This window comes from Trachemys scripta, chromosome 7 (genome assembly GCF_013100865.1).
Source record: "Trachemys scripta elegans isolate TJP31775 chromosome 7, CAS_Tse_1.0, whole genome shotgun sequence".
Classification (NCBI taxonomy): domain Eukaryota; kingdom Metazoa; phylum Chordata; order Testudines; family Emydidae; genus Trachemys; species Trachemys scripta.
In genome coordinates this window covers 23367011-23384160 of record NC_048304.1, presented here as the reverse complement: position 1 = coordinate 23384160, position 17150 = coordinate 23367011, and the positions used below count along the sequence as shown (strand labels likewise).

At 47.1% G+C, this 17150-nt stretch overlaps 1 long non-coding RNA gene across 1 annotated transcript in view; it reads right to left on the bottom strand.

The window, feature by feature from the left end:
* The window catches only part of LOC117880493, a 46312-nt gene extending 32317 nt beyond the window's left edge, over window positions 1–13995 (bottom strand). The window contains exon 1 of the long non-coding RNA XR_004646542.1: window positions 13640–13995. This is a non-coding gene — a long non-coding RNA (uncharacterized LOC117880493). The remainder of the gene's footprint in view (window positions 1–13639) is intronic.
* Between the last annotated feature and the right edge of the window lie 3155 nt (window positions 13996–17150).

Below are 17150 nucleotides of genomic sequence, written 5' to 3'. Positions count from 1 at the left end.
CCTGGTGCAAGTGCTGGAGGAACCAACTAGGGGCAGAGCTTTTCTTGACCTGCTGCTCACAAACAGGGAAGAATTAGTAGGGGAAGCAAAAGTGGATGGGAACCTGGGAGGCAGTGACCATGAGATGGTCGAGTTCAGTATCCTGACACAAGGAAGAAAGGAGAGCAGCAGAATACGGACCCTGGACTTCAGAAAAGCAGACTTTGACTCCCTCAGGGAACAGAGGGGCAGGATCCCCTGGGAGAATAACATGAAGGGCAAAGGGGTCCAGGAGAGCTGGCTGTATTTTAAAGAATCCTTATTGCGGTTGCAGGAACAAACTATCCCGATGTGTAGAAAGAATAGTAAATATGGCAGGCGACCAGCTTGGCTAAACAGTGAAATCCTTGCTGATCTTAAACGCAAAAAAGAAGCTTACAAGAAGTGGAAGATTGGACAAATGACCAGGGAGGAGTATAAAAATATTGCTCAGGCATGCAGGAGTGAAATCAGGAAGGCCAAATCGCACTTGGAGTTGCAGCTAGCAAGAGATGTTAAGAGTAACAAGAAGGGTTTCTTCAGGTATGTTAGCAACAAGAAGAAAGTCAAGGAAAGTGTGGGCCCCTTATTGAATGAGGGAGGCAACCTAGTGACCGAGGATGTGGAAAAAGCTAATGTACTCAATGCTTTTTTTGCCTCTGTCTTCACGACCAAGGTCAGCTCCCAGACTGCTGCACTGGGCAGCACAATATGGGGAGAAGGTGACCAGCCCTCTGTGGAGAAAGAAGTGGTTCGGGACTATTTAGAAAAACTGGATGTGCACAAGTCCATGGGGCCGGATGCGCTGCATCTGAGGGTGCTAAAGGAGTTGGCGGATGAGATTGCAGAGCCATTCGCCATTATTTTTGAAAACTCATGGCGATCGGGGGAGGTCCCGGATGACTGGAAAAAGGCTAATGTAGTGCCCATCTTTAAAAAAGGGAAGGAGGAGGATCCGGAGAATTACAGGCCAGTCAGCCTCACCTCAGTCCCTGGAAAAATCATGGAGCAGGTCCTTAAGGAATCAATTCTGAAGCACTTAGAGGAGAAGAAAGTGATCAGGAACAGTCAGCATGGATTCACCAAGGGGAAGTCATGCCTGACTAACCTAATTGCTTTCTATGAGGAGATAACTGGCTCTGTGGATGAGGAGAAAGCAGTGGATGTGTTATTCCTTGACTTTAGCAAAGCTTTTGATACGGTCTCCCACAGTATTCTTACTTAAAGAAGTATGGGCTGGATGAATGGACTGTAAGGTGGATAGAAAGCTGGCTAGATTGTTGGGCTCAACGGGTAGTGATCAATGGCTCCATGTCTAGTTGGCAGCCCGTTTCAAGCGGAGTGCCCCAAGGGTCGGTCCTGGGGCCAGTTTTGTTTAATATCTTTATTAATGATCTGGAGGATGGTGTGGACTGCACTCTCAGCAAGTTTGCAGATGACACTAAAATAGGAGGCGTGGTAGATACACTAGAGGGTAGGGATCGGATACAGAGGGACCTAGACAAATTAGAGGATTGGGCCAAAAAAAACCTGATGGGGTTCAACAAGAACAAGTGCAGAGTCCTGCACTTAGGACGGAAGAATCCCATGCACTGCTACAGACTAGGGACCAAATGGCTAGGTAGCAGTTCTGCAGAAAAGGACCTAGGGGTCACAGTGGACGAGAAGCTGGATATGAGTCAACAGTGTGCTCTTGTTGCCAAGAAGGCTAACAGCATTTTGGGCTGTATAAGTAGGGGCATTGCCAGCAGATCGAGGAACGTGATTGTTCCCCTTTATTCGACATTGGTGAGGCCTCATCTGGAATACTGTGTCCAGTTTTGGGCCCCACACTACAAGAAGGATGTGGAAAAATTGGAAAGAGTCCAGCGGAGGGCAACAAAAATGATTAGGGCTCTGGAGCACATGACTTATGAGGAGAGGCGGAGGGAACTGGGATTGTTTAGTCTCCAGAAGAGAAGAATGAGGGGGGATTTGATAGCAGCCTTCAACTACCTGAAGGGAGGTTCCAAAGAGGATGGAGCTCGGCTGTTCTCAGTGGTGGCAGATGACAGAACAAGGAGCAATGGTCTCAAGTTGCAGTGGGGGAGGTCCAGGTTGGATATTAGGAAACACTATTTCACTAGGAGGGTGGTGAAGCACTGGAATGCGTTACCTAGGGAGGTGGTGGAGTCTCCTTTCTTGGAGGTTTTTAAGGCCCAGCTTGACAAAGCCCTGGCTGAGATGATTTAGTTGGGAATTGGTCCTGCTTTGAGCAGGGGGTTGGACTATATGACCTCTTGAGGTCCCTTCCTGATATTCTATGATTCTATGAAATGCAAGAGATTTCAGGTGACGGGGAAATAATCCAAAGCACAGCTATCTAGTGGGAGTAAAATGTTTGGGAAGCACTAATGCCTTGATATATCAGACTACTAGACACCAGAGTGAACAGAGACACTGGCTTTATGGCTTATTACAACATTCTGTAACCCACTAACCCCCTCTTTTAGTCCTAGGCCTGCAGAGGTCACTCTACCTTGAATGGTCCCTTGCAATATATGCAAACTACTTACGCTAAACAATCTGTTGCGAGTTCCATTCCCAGCCCTGCAGAAGGGCTGTGTGTGGCTGGAAAGCTTGTCTCTCTCACCAACAGAAGTTGGTCCAATAAAAGATATTACCTCACCCATCATGTCTGTGTAATATATCAGGGTGCAATAGAGAGCAGTAAAGTAGACAGGGGCTTAAAATGCAGTTGGGGTGGAGGGAGCAGCAAAAAATAGCCAGAGTGGAACAGGACTGGGGGGCTGGAAACAGGCTATATTTTCAGAGGTGATCTATATTATGGATGTGGGCAGAAGTGAGGAGATATAGTGTACAGGGAGCTATATATATATATCAGGGACCTGACATCCATCCTTATACGTTGCCGGCTTGGCCACCTACAAAATACTGCATGTGGTTTTGGGAACGACAATAGAAGAAAGACATTGACAAATTGGAGGAGAGAAACAGATGGTGAAGGCTTTGGAGGCGCTGGCCTACCAGGGAAGGTGCAAAGCAGTACAGCTTGGAGGAGAAATGACTGAGAGGTGATTTGGTGGGGATCTTCAAACGTTTCAAGTAATGGAGAGGGGAAGGACCATTTACCGTGGGCAGAGGAGCAAAATTGTGGGATGAAACTCAAAGGGGGATTTCGGCAGGACATCAGATATTGCCAAACTTTACACTGGAGTAGACTCTGGAACAGTCTCCCAGGGGAAGTCTCTGAAGTAGAGTCTGTAGGAAATTCTCTGAAGAAACAGTTTCTCTGCGATGTGGACTGCCTGGGACCCAGGATTCCAAGATTCCGGGGTCCACAGTTCTGGGGCAACTCTGCCATGTGGCCTGCCCTGGGACCAGGGACCCCAAGCTTATGCAGACCCCAGGAGTCCTGGCAGCTGCTGAGTAAAATTGACATTCTTCTTCATTTCATCTCTGCAGCAGAATATCAGTTTTACTCAGCAGCTGCTGGTCCTGCTAGTTTATTTCAAAATTTCCAGTTTGTAAGAAATTTTGGTTTCACTTTGATCCGGAACAAAACCAGATTCCAAAACTGATCATAAACCAGAAACCACAAGTTTCAGCCAGCACTACTCTGAAGCCCCATATCAGGAGTTATTCAAAAGCTGGCTTGACAAAGCACTGAGGAATGTTCTGCTGGGGAGAATCCGGTAGGGTGGCAGGGGAGTGGACAAGATGAGCTCACTGGGCTCTTTTGTCTCTAACATGTATGATTCACTGCTATAGCTGTACTACTTATTACTTCATGGAGGTCAGCACACAATCACTATCCTAGCTTCAATACACACAAGCCATCTGCCATTTCATTTAGCAGTAGGGTTTTGGCTGCATATCTGTTCGCCTCTGTATAATGAGCTTCCTGTTCACACCTAGCAATCAAGCTATGCCTGGGAAGGGATGTGCTTTACAGGATAGGAATTAGTCCAATGGTTAGAGCACAAAAGGACCAGGGCTTAGGAATTCTGGGGTCTACTCCTGGCTCTGACGCTGACTTTCTGTGAGACTTAGGGAAAGTCACTTTCACTGCTCTTTTGCGTATCTCAGTTTCCCTAGTGGAGCTTTACCATCCCACCTGTGCTGAGGCGGGAACGCCATTGAATAAATAAATTCCCCCCTCACACACACACACACACACACTTCCTTACTGGAAGTCAGATGGCATTTTAAAGCTCCAGGACTGTACATACAATACAGGGCTTTCTTCTCAGGTAACCACCAATTCACCTGATGCACTCACAGAATGAATAGCTCAGTTTCTGTCTCCACTCATCTCCCCTTCCCCTGAGCAACAGTTCTACTGACCCTCTGCGGAGCAGTGAGGGTTCTTGCCCACAGTTTGGATCTTCACGCTTGAAAGGGAGCTGGATTTCTCTTCCTGAATGTACAGCCCTTTCCCCTCTGTTCTGCACAGTGAGTGAGTTGCTCCTCAGAGCTGCCGGCTCAGCAGAAAGACTCTGCAAAGCCAGAGGTATTCCAGGCATGCCGCAGGAAGAGTGACTTGGGTTTCCACGGCTTAGGAATGCCGCTGCAGCCTCGCTGGCTTTGGCTTCTCTGCAGCTCGCTTCCTGAAGCACCGATGCACACTTCCTGCCTCAGTTCCTGTCTCCCCCACGCACACCCATGCTCCTTTCTGGAGCCAAGGCCTGGAGTTTACTGGAAACTCCAATTTCTCCCCAAAGCATCCATCATTGCAGCCAAGGTTTCCATTTAGCAGTTGGCTTCCATAGTTTGGGTGGAGGCGGGGGAGGCTCTTGTTTCACACTCCTATTGTAGGGAAAGATTTGTTTTCAGCTTTAGATATACAAGGAGTGAACAAATCTCTCTCACACTAACACACACACTCAGGCAGCAGAGCACAGATCATCACATCTCAAAGACAACAAAGGGAAACTGATCACAGATCAATGGAGATGATTCAGAGGCAATTCCCTACAGTTTATACGTGGCATGTGGGAATAAATGGGAGAGGAACAAAGAGGCCGAATGCTGCTAATGAGCAGGCAGGTGGTTAATCTCTCCCATAGGATATACCAAACCAGCAACAAAAGTAAATTTCTGTTTCACCACACTGGCTAACAAGAAGTCAGAAAAGCCATTTCCTTAGGTATTCCAGTCTTTGTATCACCACCGAAACACTAGACTTACAGATGAATATGGTTCCTTAAAACCAGTTTCATCAAACAAAGGGTTCTTCTGATCCCAAAGGACCAGCCACACACCCAGGTCAATATATCACTCAGATCTTAGCCAACAATCACGCGGTTGCCAATCCTTTAGTATCTAAAATCTAAAGGTTTATTTATAAAAAAGAAAAAAAAAGTGAGAGTTAAAATTGGTGAAAGGAATCAAATACATACAATAATTGCAAAGTTCTTGGTTCAGGCTTGTAGCAGTGATGGAATAAAGTGCTGGCTTAAGTCAAGTCTCTGGTTGCTTCCAAATCATTGGAAGGTCCTCAATCCCTTGGTTAGAATGCTCCTATTAGTATAAATCCGTAGTCCAGAGGTTTGAGCAGGAGAGAGGATGGAGCAGGAAAGAGGCAAAATGGAGGTGTTTCCAGGGCCTTTTAATAGCTTCTGCCATATGGAGGGAAACCCATTGTTTCAAACAAAGCCCTCAGCACAGCTAGTGGAAAATCACAGGTAGCAAGACAGTGGTTGGAATCACATGGGCCAGTCACATGTCCATGCATGATTCCGCTTAGTCACCGCAGAAGCCATTACCTATACCTCAGACAGCATGTTCACAGGAAAGTCCATTGTGAGTTACATGTTCTTTTGATTGGCCACTCAATTTGAATAGTCCTTCCAAGATGAGCTGTCTAACTACCTTGTGGCTGCTATCCAGGTGCAAACATTTTGAAATACAGGTATAGAGCCAACAGTCATGCAGACACATAGCGTAATCATATTCAACAAATCATAACCTTTCCATAGACACCTTACTTGACAACCTTTGTACAATATTTGTTGCAATTATATAACAGTGGTTGCACCAATGATCTACATGGTCAGATTTTAATCAGATAATGTCACACCTTCCTTTCTCTTGTCAAGGCTCCTATCCAAGCCTTGATCAACTCACAGCATGACTGCTGAAACCTCCTTTCTCCACCCTCCCCAGTACCCATCCTGGTCCCTACTAACCCAGCCAAGACACAGTCACCAAAATTATTTCCCTCGCCTGTCAATCGGACCATACCACTCTTTCCATGTATCTTTCCCACTGGCTCTCACTTGTACACTGCATCCAATGTAAACATCTTGCCTTTTGAACCTTGCAAAACTCCTGAGAACTTAGAGTTCAGGCCCGGTCACTGATGTTGATTCCCCGTCTTCACACACTCTGCTCTGTGGGCGATGCCAGCCATGACCCCCTTTCTATTTCCTTCCACTCTTCACCTCTCTAGGCTGGTTTTCATGCTGCTCTGTGTGTGGAATGACATTCCTAATCCATGCTTGAAATGCAGCGCAGGCAGCAAGCCTCTCTCTCTCTCTCTCACACATACACACTCTCTCTCTCCTTTCCTCTCCACCCTGCCAACATGCTTCAGCTTGACCTGGAGAGACCTCACTATCCAGGGCCTAGTCAATCACTGGCCCTTCTGCTGAGCCTATCATCAGAGGAACTATTTAGAATGGTGGGTACTCTGGTGTGGACAGATAGCCACATAAAACTCGAATCCACTCCACCAACCTCAACCACTACTGACACAATGGCCATTGGACAGTCATGACCTCTGGTCACTGCTCACTATGGCTACATTGGAATCAGCCACTTAGTCAAGAAACACAAAGAATCCCAATTCCTAACTGGAACAGAGGGGAGAAATCAAATCAATTTCACTTAAACGACATCTCCGCTGGACAGGCAGAAATATCTTGCACTATGTGAGGCAACCACCAATGCTTCTAATCTCCCCAGAGACAATCCGTCAAAGCTGTTCCTGTTCAGACCCTGATAAAATCTGACCAAGATGTTTTTAACAGTAAGCTGGGGTGATTACAAAGCAGCCATCCCTTGCCCGCTGGCTGGAAAAGCTTGACTTGGAGTTCTGTTTATAGCCAAGTACTTGTAGATATATCGCTCAGGTCCCAGTGCGACCCAACAAGCTGTTTGTGGGTGATTCCCAAACAGGGATCAATGCAACTCACTCAAGGCATAGCCGAATTCCAGCCTCAGAAAATAGCCCCAGATGAAATGCAAGAACGAAACAGGGTCCATTCTCCTCCCTCTCATGGAACGCAATATCACTGAATTGCCTAGGCAGGAGAAGGCAGCAGCTTATGGCTAAGCTCAGGTGCCCTCTTTGGCTCTTGCCAACGGCCAGGCAACCTCTTTGACTTCTGAGGTTGCGCATGTCAGCAAGGGCAGAATCCAACCCTCACTAACTCACTGTGAGAGGAAAGAAAATGCAGAGAAATAAACTGTAATACTTGAGATGTGGATTTTTGAAGCCTTGGTTTCCCTTTTTGTATATGCCCTTGGCAGGCACAGTTAATATCATTTAGTGTCCTGACACGTGGCAACAAGCAGGTAGGAAGATAGGTAAATTTATGAGCAGCACCTGTAAAAAGTATCATACATGGCGAGGCCAGGCATGACTCCTTCCCTGCTCCACCGAGGATAGGAATTTGCTACTCCCCCCACCTGCCTCCCCTCAATAGATTTACACCAGCGTAACCCCATTTACACTGGTGGAGTTAAAATGGTGTCAATCAGGAGCAAGTGAGAGGAGATTTGGGCCCCTGATGTCATAGGGGCGACTCTATTATGGTCAATGGGAGTTTTGTTTAAATAAGGATGTCCAGATTTGCTCCAATGCGAGTGATGAGTGCAGTCTGGGTGAGCAAAGGATTTAATTCGCAGTTAAACTAATTGTGAAGACATCACACTGGCTGTTGCTTGGGAGCAGCCAGCACTAAAAAAGAACACCCTTTTCTCCATCCTTAGAGTTCCAATGAAATTACAAGCCTGTGGCTTCATGCTTAAAGGAAAATTAAAAAAACAAGTACAGTGACAACCAAAATAACCCAAATCCAGGATGTGCAATAAATAACGCAGGGACCGACATGCCCTTTAAACAGATTTTTTAATCTCCTCTCCCTTCCGCTCATAATATCGCCTTTATTATTTTCTGATTTGGTGTCTGATTCTTACGAGTGTAACGGATGCTGACAGCGAAGTAATGGAGCGGTGGCAATTTCATCTGTGCAGCCCTCACAGGATTTAATATGTCTGCAGAGACTGAAATAAGGGAAAGGTGACTACGGAGGAGTGGGGGTGCTGGAGAAAGAGTTGCCATATAATAAACTGCAATGAAGCCACGGCGATAAACAGCCTGACATGCAAAGTGGGGCTCTGGGATTTTCAGCTGCAGGTTAGTAGCTTCCTTTGACATAAAGTCCTTGCCTAACATTGTAGGTGTCTTCAACATGGCTTTGCAGATTTAAAGATCAGATTCCGATTGGTGGGGAATGCGCTAACTGGGTGAGAGTCAATAGGGATGATAGGGCTTCCCAGTCTCTCCCCTTTCCAGTGCTTGTGCATGGCTTCAACCAAAGAAAGGCTGGCCTTGAAGGCAAACTCCTCTCCCTGGCAGACACTGACGGTTCTCAGCTCCCCAGAGCTGTACTCTGGTCACTGCAGCAGCTCCCCATTCGTGCCAGTGACTTCAGCGAGACCCAGAGAAGTGCACAGCTAACCTCTCTCTCCTTGGAAGGGGGACTATGCTGAGCAGCCCTAAATCTCCTTGCACGAATAACAGTCCAGCATCCCATCTGGCTCTCTGGCTGCTATTTAGCAGTGTTGTTCCCAATCCAGGGGACAGTTGGGTGTTCCACACATGCCCCCTCATAGCCAAGACCCAGCTTATTTGGAAAAGTGACTAGTAAGACCCAAACTGAACAGAGCTACATAACGTTAGTCTTAGGCCTGAACACTGGCCCAAATTTCACCTTAAGGAGATGATGTATTTCGGATGCACTGGATTCTGACATTAGTCTATCTACACATTTGCCATTGTGAGCAATCATCAAGTAATCAAACCAGCCATATTCATCATCCTTCCATTTGTTGATTCCTTGGTCCCATTAGACCCTGCTGCCCCAGAAGTTTCCATTCAGATGGACCAGACCTGCAAGGCACATCGGAACAGACTGAATCCCTCTTGACCCAATAAATGCATGCAGTCCAATCACTTCCTTCGGCCCAGTTCCTTGTTTGAGCTCCACCGAGGGGTCATTCCAAACTTTCACAGCATCCTTGACAGGCAAGAATGAGACAATCTTGGCAAACCTGGGGTTACTGACTGAAGAACTGAACAGTATGGTCACAGATGTGGGCAACCCCAGAGTCAATGCTGATGCAGCTCCCTCCTTGACCATGCTTCCTCGTGTCAGACACCACAGAGTGGTTATCCCAAGCTGGGACAGTCTGGCTGCACACGCTGGACCTGATATACCTCTACCCATGACATCAACCATAGGGCTGGGTCAATTCATCGTAGACCCCTCCAGCAAGTCTGAAGACTTCTGCTGGATTCTTCAGTGCAAAAAAAATGTTTAGGTATGAAATGCTGGGGATGCAAGAAGGCAAGGTGTATTTGGGTCCATTCCCTTGTAGCCCCAGGTCTGCCCCATCATGGTAACTTCAGCCCATTAAAGTTGCTTTGCCTTTCCAAACAAATTTTATATGGTCATTTAAAAATGCCCCAACCAATTTTGAACAGCGATATGACAGTAGTAGTGGTGAAAGATACTTAAGAGAAACACTTGATGGCAAAACAAAAATGAAGAAGAACATGGAGTTATGTGCTGCCACTGGTGTCACGTAAGAGCTAAATCATTCATTCTGAGCCTCCCACACTCATGCAAGAGAACATACTTCAAAGGAAAAGATTTCCAGAGGCCACAAACCTTGTACTGTCTGTATGTGCAGGCCCTTTCGGCTGACAGCTGGACACATGACTGCGGCTGGTGTGATAGATGAGGACTGGAGTCTCTTTAATAGTATCTCACAGTGGTTTCCGTAAGTTAATGGAGATTGCACAACACTGCTACCAACTGCCATGCCGGATATATTTTGCAACCAAGGCTGCTGTGCCACATCTGTAGATGATATGCCAGAGCCTTCTGAGGAGGCCTTGAGGAAGTCTGAATTAAAAAAAAAAAACAAAAAAACAAAACCCGAACAAACCTCTTTGAATAGCAGCTTGTTGGACAAGTGGCTTTGGATGATGTGAGCAAGCACCAGCAGACGTCTGATGTGAAGCAACATAGCAGGTTTGATTATTGCATCTCCATCAGAATGGCTGGAGGAAGGTCCACTTTGCCTACAAGCCCAAGGGTCCTGGGATACAACAGTCCCATACCCGGTGACATGAGCTACGGTGAGAGAACAAGCCCATGAGGATCATGTGATGGGGACAACAGAGATGCAAGTAATGGCTTGCATTAAGGAAGCCTCAGTGTTAACTGTGCAACACACTGACCAAATATGTCTCTAAATCCCTTTGTGGCTGATCTTCAGCTGGCTAATGAACTGAATCCTTTAGCTCAAGTGGCTGGGGTCTGTGCTAGAGGGTACAGGTTCTGTCTCTACTGAGGTCCCAGCCAGGTGTTATAACATTAGTGAAAACCCAGGCCAGTGCATCAAGGTGCTGAGTTCCAGTCTACCTCCTTCTCCATCTGTCTTCTTAATGAGGTAGCAAAAACAGGAAAGGAAGGCTAAATAAAATGGGTTGAACTGGTTAGTGACATGTGTTGGCAAAAAAAAACAACCCAAGATGAAGTGGGATCTGCTTAACACCTTTGAAGGTCACAAAATATTTTCTTAAACAAATGGTCCTAACAAAGTTGATTGATTTCATCTCCATGCCGTCCAATAAGCAGAGACTCAGAGATGGTAGATTCATTTTAGAAACCCATAATGGTGACCCAATGGAACACAGAGACTTTCAGTTTGTACCGAGCATCTCTTATTAAAGCTCTAGACTCCTGAACAGTTTTCAAATACCTGCACAATCACAAATCGAAGTGGATATGATGCCAACAGGACCCCTAAATAAGACTCTGCAGGTCACAATAAACACACTCCCTCTGAAGAAGCTTGGGCCTCGCAACATGCCCTGAAAGTCAGCAGACAGCTCTGTTCGATCTAGGCACATAAGGAGAAAGATCACCCCAGAACATCTTACCCCCCGCACCAGGTATACAAATTGAGGGATCATTGGACTGAGTATTCCAGCTGATCTCAACTGTCAAGTCAGGACACAAGGAGAGGGGCAGCCTCTAAGATACCCAGAACCCAAACTACTAAGGGCCCTATAGGAAAACAATGCAGTCTCTGGAACAAAGGTGTATGTGAAACACACTACTAAGTAAACAGGCAGCTGAATTCTGCATCAGTTGAAGTTTCTAAGTATCTTGTCTCTCCCCTCACCAGTATGCAGAGACCAAAGCAAGATCATGTAGTTCCAAGATTTATAGCAATTAGTAAAAGGATCATAAGACCTTGGAAAACCATTGACAAAGCCACTCCAATGGAGTCTCAGCTTCCAGGGTGGATCTATAAGGCTCAGAGCTGACCTCATTCTTCAAGAACAGGAGGAAGCTGGAGATACTTGGAACAGAAGGGAAACAGAGGGCCAAGTTCAAAATTGCTCAGGGTCAGATTTTCAAGTGCTCAGCACTCAAAATTGGGGCTAGAGTTTCAAAAATCCTGAGCGCTTTTGAAAATCTGGACCTGCTTGTGGGTGCTGAGCCATGCTGAAAACTCTGTCCACAGAAAGCGTTCACTGTGCTAAGCTCCAGGGCAGCACCATCCAAAAGGCAGAGGCAAGTTATAATGCATAGCAGTTACATTGCCCTACAGGCACCCCAAATAGCATGACCTCAGGAACAATGTTCCCTCTAATTTTTTACACCCATGTGTGGAATGAATTTTGTTATGTGCACCAATATGGAGGTGATGTGTGGCGGGGGTGGGGCCGAAAGGTTCGGAGTATGGGAGGGGGCTCAGGGCTGGGGCAGAGGGTTAGGGTGTGGGGGAGGGGTGTGAGGGCTCCAGCTGGGGGTGTGGGCTCTGGAGTGGGGCCAGGGATAAGGGGTTTGGGGTGCAGGAGGGGGCTCAGGTCCAGGGCACAAGGTTGGGGTGCAGGGGGGTGAGGGGTCTGGCTGGGGGTACAGGCTTTGGGGTGGGGCAGGGGATAAGGAGTTTGGGGTGTGGGAGGGGGCTCAGGTCTAGGGCAGAGGGCTGGGGTTTGGGGGGGTGAGAGCTCCGGCTGGGGCTCCAGGCTCTGGAGTGGGGCTGGGGATGAGGGGTTTGGGGTGCAGCTGCGACAGGGAAAGAGGACTCCCCACAGGCCTCTCTCTGGCCACAGCAGCTCCAAGGCCTGGGCTGGGGGCAGGGCGTCTCTTTCCACTGCGCACCTGCACAGCCCTTGATAGCCTGCTGCGTGGCCATGCAGCTTAGAGGGAACTTAGCTCAGGAATCAAATGCCAGGCCCTAATTATTCACCACTGCTTTGGTGCTGAGTGGTATGTTTTTAAAAAATGAACGTAGTGGTGACTATAAGTGCTAGAGCAACAGCCCTGGAAACCAAAGTCCCCTATCCACGGAGCACATACAACGTAATATACCACATAAGCAGGACCAACACCCTGGTTTGCAAAAACACTAGTACTAATGGAAACCACCACTAAGGGAGACAGGGAGCTCAGACATCACAGCTCATCCTGCCTGTGGCCCCTCTGCTGAAATTGTCAACAAGGGAGTAAGTCAGTGCCAAAACGTGATGTTGAGCCCTGCGCTCTAGGAAATGCACTGAGACAGATTCATTTCCCACCAGGGCACTGGCCATGGGTGGACCTACCCTTTGGGGAGGCTAGCCCTGGCCCTGCCCCTTCTGCCCGAGGCCCCCAGGGCCAGAGCCCCAAGCCTCCTGTGTCTAGAGGAGCCCCGGGCCGGCCTGAGCTGCTCCAGCCAAGACCCCAAGCTGCCCTGTGGGAAAAGCAAAGGCTCTTTCCAAAGAACCTGAGCTCTTTATATACCCCATGCAGGTTCCAGGGCAGCTGAGAAGGTGGTATGTGCTACTCAGCTTCCTGGGTTCATCAGTAATCTCTCTAGAGTCCAGGAAGATTACTGATGAGCCCAGGAAGCTGAGTAGCAGATACCACCTCCTCAGCTGTCCCGGAACCTGCATGACGCACAATAAAAACTTCCTCTGGCGGAAGCCCAGCCTGTGCAAACCTCCAAAACCTGCTACCCGGCATCCAGTGTCGGCAGGAGCTCCAGGGGAGGCTTAGCCTCCACTGGCCTATTATGCCCACCGCTTATGCACCAGGGCTACTAAACAGTTGCAAATGACTTTTAAACACTACTGGCCTGGGGTGGAAATGGAACCAGTGGCTTATGGGTGATCATATTCTGAACTCCCTGAGCTATTCAGTCCCCTTCAGTGTAAATTTTACTATTCCCATATAGAGAGATTTCCTAGCACTCAGCTGGCGGCTTCCCCACACAGGAAATAATGGTGATAAGCAATTCTGACACTTCCAGAACTGTTCTCTAGTACCTGAATCTGGTGGGTGTTGGTAGTCCATCGCTGATGATGATATTGTCACAGTTCTTCTCTATGGCTACGCATATGACTCTGAAGTCCGAACCCTGATGCACAGAGTCGGCCGCACTCAGCGCATGGGAAGTCTGTATTTATGATGTTTGATGATGCAGTTCTGTGGCGCCTTTCACATGCCGCCCGTAGATGATTTTGTCAATCCCGCTCAAACCTGTTACATGCTGATCTTGTCAGAGACCGACAGCGAGTCCTGTTCTGGTGGGTATGGGATGGTTTAACGCCATGACAGGTGCTAGCTAGCACAGCTTCTTCTCGCTCTGACACTGCAGCATCAGTGTTTCTCCTGGTGACCCAAGAATGTTAAAGGATCCTTCAAAAACAATAAAATAGGGGTGAATCTTAGTGTTCTAAAGTGCTTGTTAGGCGTTATGTAAATAATCCCTTTTCCCTAGCTCTGCCAGTGCACCTCGGTCCTGCTCTGCAGCTCCCCTCCTGTTCCAGGCCTTGCCTCCACTCTCAATCCTGACCTTCTGCAGTACCTGCTATTCCAACCTTAGTCCTCTTCTGAACAGATGGCAAATCATGCTGAATTATACCGAGCTGCATGGCAGTCACTGAACAAGCATACATCAAGCGTATTACCCACATCCGTCTCGCTGCCATGTACCTGGGCATCTTGCTTATTTTGGAAGAGATTCATAAATACCATGTTGGGGTAACTGCTGGTCCCTGTTTAATGGGGGGCTCTCACTGCTTGCAGGGCATTAAAATAGTCCTGAAATATAGCCGGGGGCTGCTGACCCAACCTCACAAGGGCATAATGCAAACAGCACCGAGCAATGAAGCAATCTCAGTGTGGTAATGGGGGCAACCCCACATTAGCTTATGGGAGAGGTTTCCTTGGAGCAGAATGTTAATATGTTCCTTAAATCCTGTGCTTTGAAGGCTCTTTTACTCGGCCGTCAGCAATAAGGTGGAGGGGAGACTTTAGCAACCAGGGAGCTAGCAAAAGCAGCTGTTGCTACAGTTGCCAAGGAACACAGTATCCTCTGACAGTCTCAAATGACTTCCTAGACCTACCTGATTGCTGGATTATCTGCTTTTCATGAACTGCCACATCAGCAGCCGCCCTGCAATCCCTGCACTGCTCACTTGACACAGTCTGGTTTATGCTTTGCAACTGGCAAAGTCAAGACCACAGTAATAGAGGTAAAGGATCAATCCCCTGTTGCAACGATTTTCCTTGCGGACATTGATTTTGAGCAGTGGAATTTGAGAACTTTTTTCTTTTCTTTTTTTCCATGTAGACTGTCAGGTCTGGGTTCATGTAGAATCAAGCAGCAAGTTAGGGAATAATTTTATTTTAGTCCCCTGTTGTAGTTTCTGTAGCTGTCCCTCAATGCCTGGCCCTAGGGTACCCCTGCCCATCACTCATCAGTACAGCTGGAAACCTGCAAAGCCTGGGTCTATCGGGACAGCACCCCAAATATTTAGCTGACTAACTTTAGCTTTTCACTCAGTAGTCAAACTACTTCCAGACACTAAGGTCAGGTTCCCAACCTGCCCTGTTCTGTAGTTCTGTCTGGCCTCATTGCTCCCAGAATTCCTTGTTTTGTAGTCTTCACTATAAACTGATTCCTCCTTAACTAATCACACACACATATATGGGCAGAGCTTTTTCTAGTCATAGTTTTTCAGGGAATGGCTTATCCTGTACCAAATCAAATACGTTATCATCTTCACCTGCTGCTGTGAAGCTCAGTCTATACGCTTGGCTTCATCTCTCTCATTTAAATCTCAGTCTCTATATATCAATCACTAACCAACCAAGTGCCACATTTTCGGAAGCGGCCTCTAACGTCCGGTTTCTCTGCTTTTCGGTGCCTAGTGTTAGACAGCTCGGTATCTCAAGCTGATGTTAGAAAGTGAGGCACCCAAAATTTGAAGCTACTTTTGCAAATGTAGCCAAAATTTAATTTTCACAAGTGCTCCCCCCTTGATTTTGGGAACCCAGTTTCAAACATCAAAGCACCTGAACTGTCTGTGAATGTGCAGCACCTCTGAAAAATGAGACCATTTCTCTTGGCGTCCACATACGGACATAGATCACTAGCTTAAGGCAGACATGCTTGAAAACGTTAGCATAACTAACTTGCCAAAGGCTAGAGTCAGGTTTAGAACGCAAGTTCCTTTAGCCACAAGACCATCCTTCCTCAGTATGACTGTGCTAATTCCTATCCCACCAACAGCACAATCAACTCAGTGTCCAATACACTATTCAGTCCATAATAACACAGGAATCTAGTATTATTATTTATTTTACAGTTGTCCAAAGTGTGCTACCTGCCTCCCAGTGCAGACAAGAAGACACAGTGCCTCCTGCAAAGAGCATACAGTCTTAAAGTGAATATTTGTAAAGTCTAGCGCAGGCATTAGTGTTTGCAGGACGGGGACCTGAGCATGCATTCACAAACATGGTGACAATTTAAAAATAAAATAGAACAACAATAGAGAACACATTGGTCTGGAGTTTTTCCTCACACATGCAAAATCCATTTTACAGCTTGGATGCGGTAACACTGAAACAGCCCTTTGATGACATGCAAGCCAGGACTTGGAGGTGCTGGTTTTTGCTAGCAGGAAAGGGAGACTTTGCTGTCTACCTTAGTTAATGAAGAATTCATTTTACGTATACATCCTTATGGTATTGCCAGGAGGCTATATTTCACAGCTGTGACACTGTACCTATTAAAGAAGGCAGCACTATCTAGTGGTCACCACACAGGCCTGAAAGCCAGGTCTCCTGGGTTCTATTACTGGTAATCTCTGCCATGGAGTCCTCGTGTGACTTTGGGAGAGTCGTGCAGGAAGCGCTCTGTGCCTCGGTTTCCCTGTCTGTAAAGCCACGATAATAACTCCTGCCTATCTCAGAGCTGCATTGTGAGGCTTAATTAACATTTACAAAACACTTTGGGATCCTTGGACAATAGATGCTGTGAGGTACAAATTGTCAAGGCTAAACATAGCATTTTCAGAAAGCCAGGGGAAACCCCCAAATGGTGTGTATAGCATTCCATCGTTCACACAACACGATCATCACACCACAGGTTGGTCTGTCTAGCTATCCACCCTCGGCCCCGCAACAATTGCTCTTTTCCCTCCTCTTCTTCCTCCCTAGGCAGTAGATGGGGCAAGACTAATAATTCAGATGACAGAACTAAGCTGATCCTGATTAGAAAAGGCCTCACCCCCAAAGAGAGCAGATTCAGGCTCTGTTCTGCCCTGTAATCCAATAGTCTCTCCTGGCCTTAGCAGCAAACTCAAAACCTGTCTCCAGGCAAAGACACTTCGTCTTGAAATAAGGGAAGTTAAATGTGTCTTAATGGGAACTTTGACACGCTTTGCTTTGATTTTACTAAAGTTACAAAAGTAGCTGTTAGAAAATATTTCAAATCCCCCCTCACCCCCCAATCTCCTGTGAGGGACTCACTCCTCATCCATGTCAGTG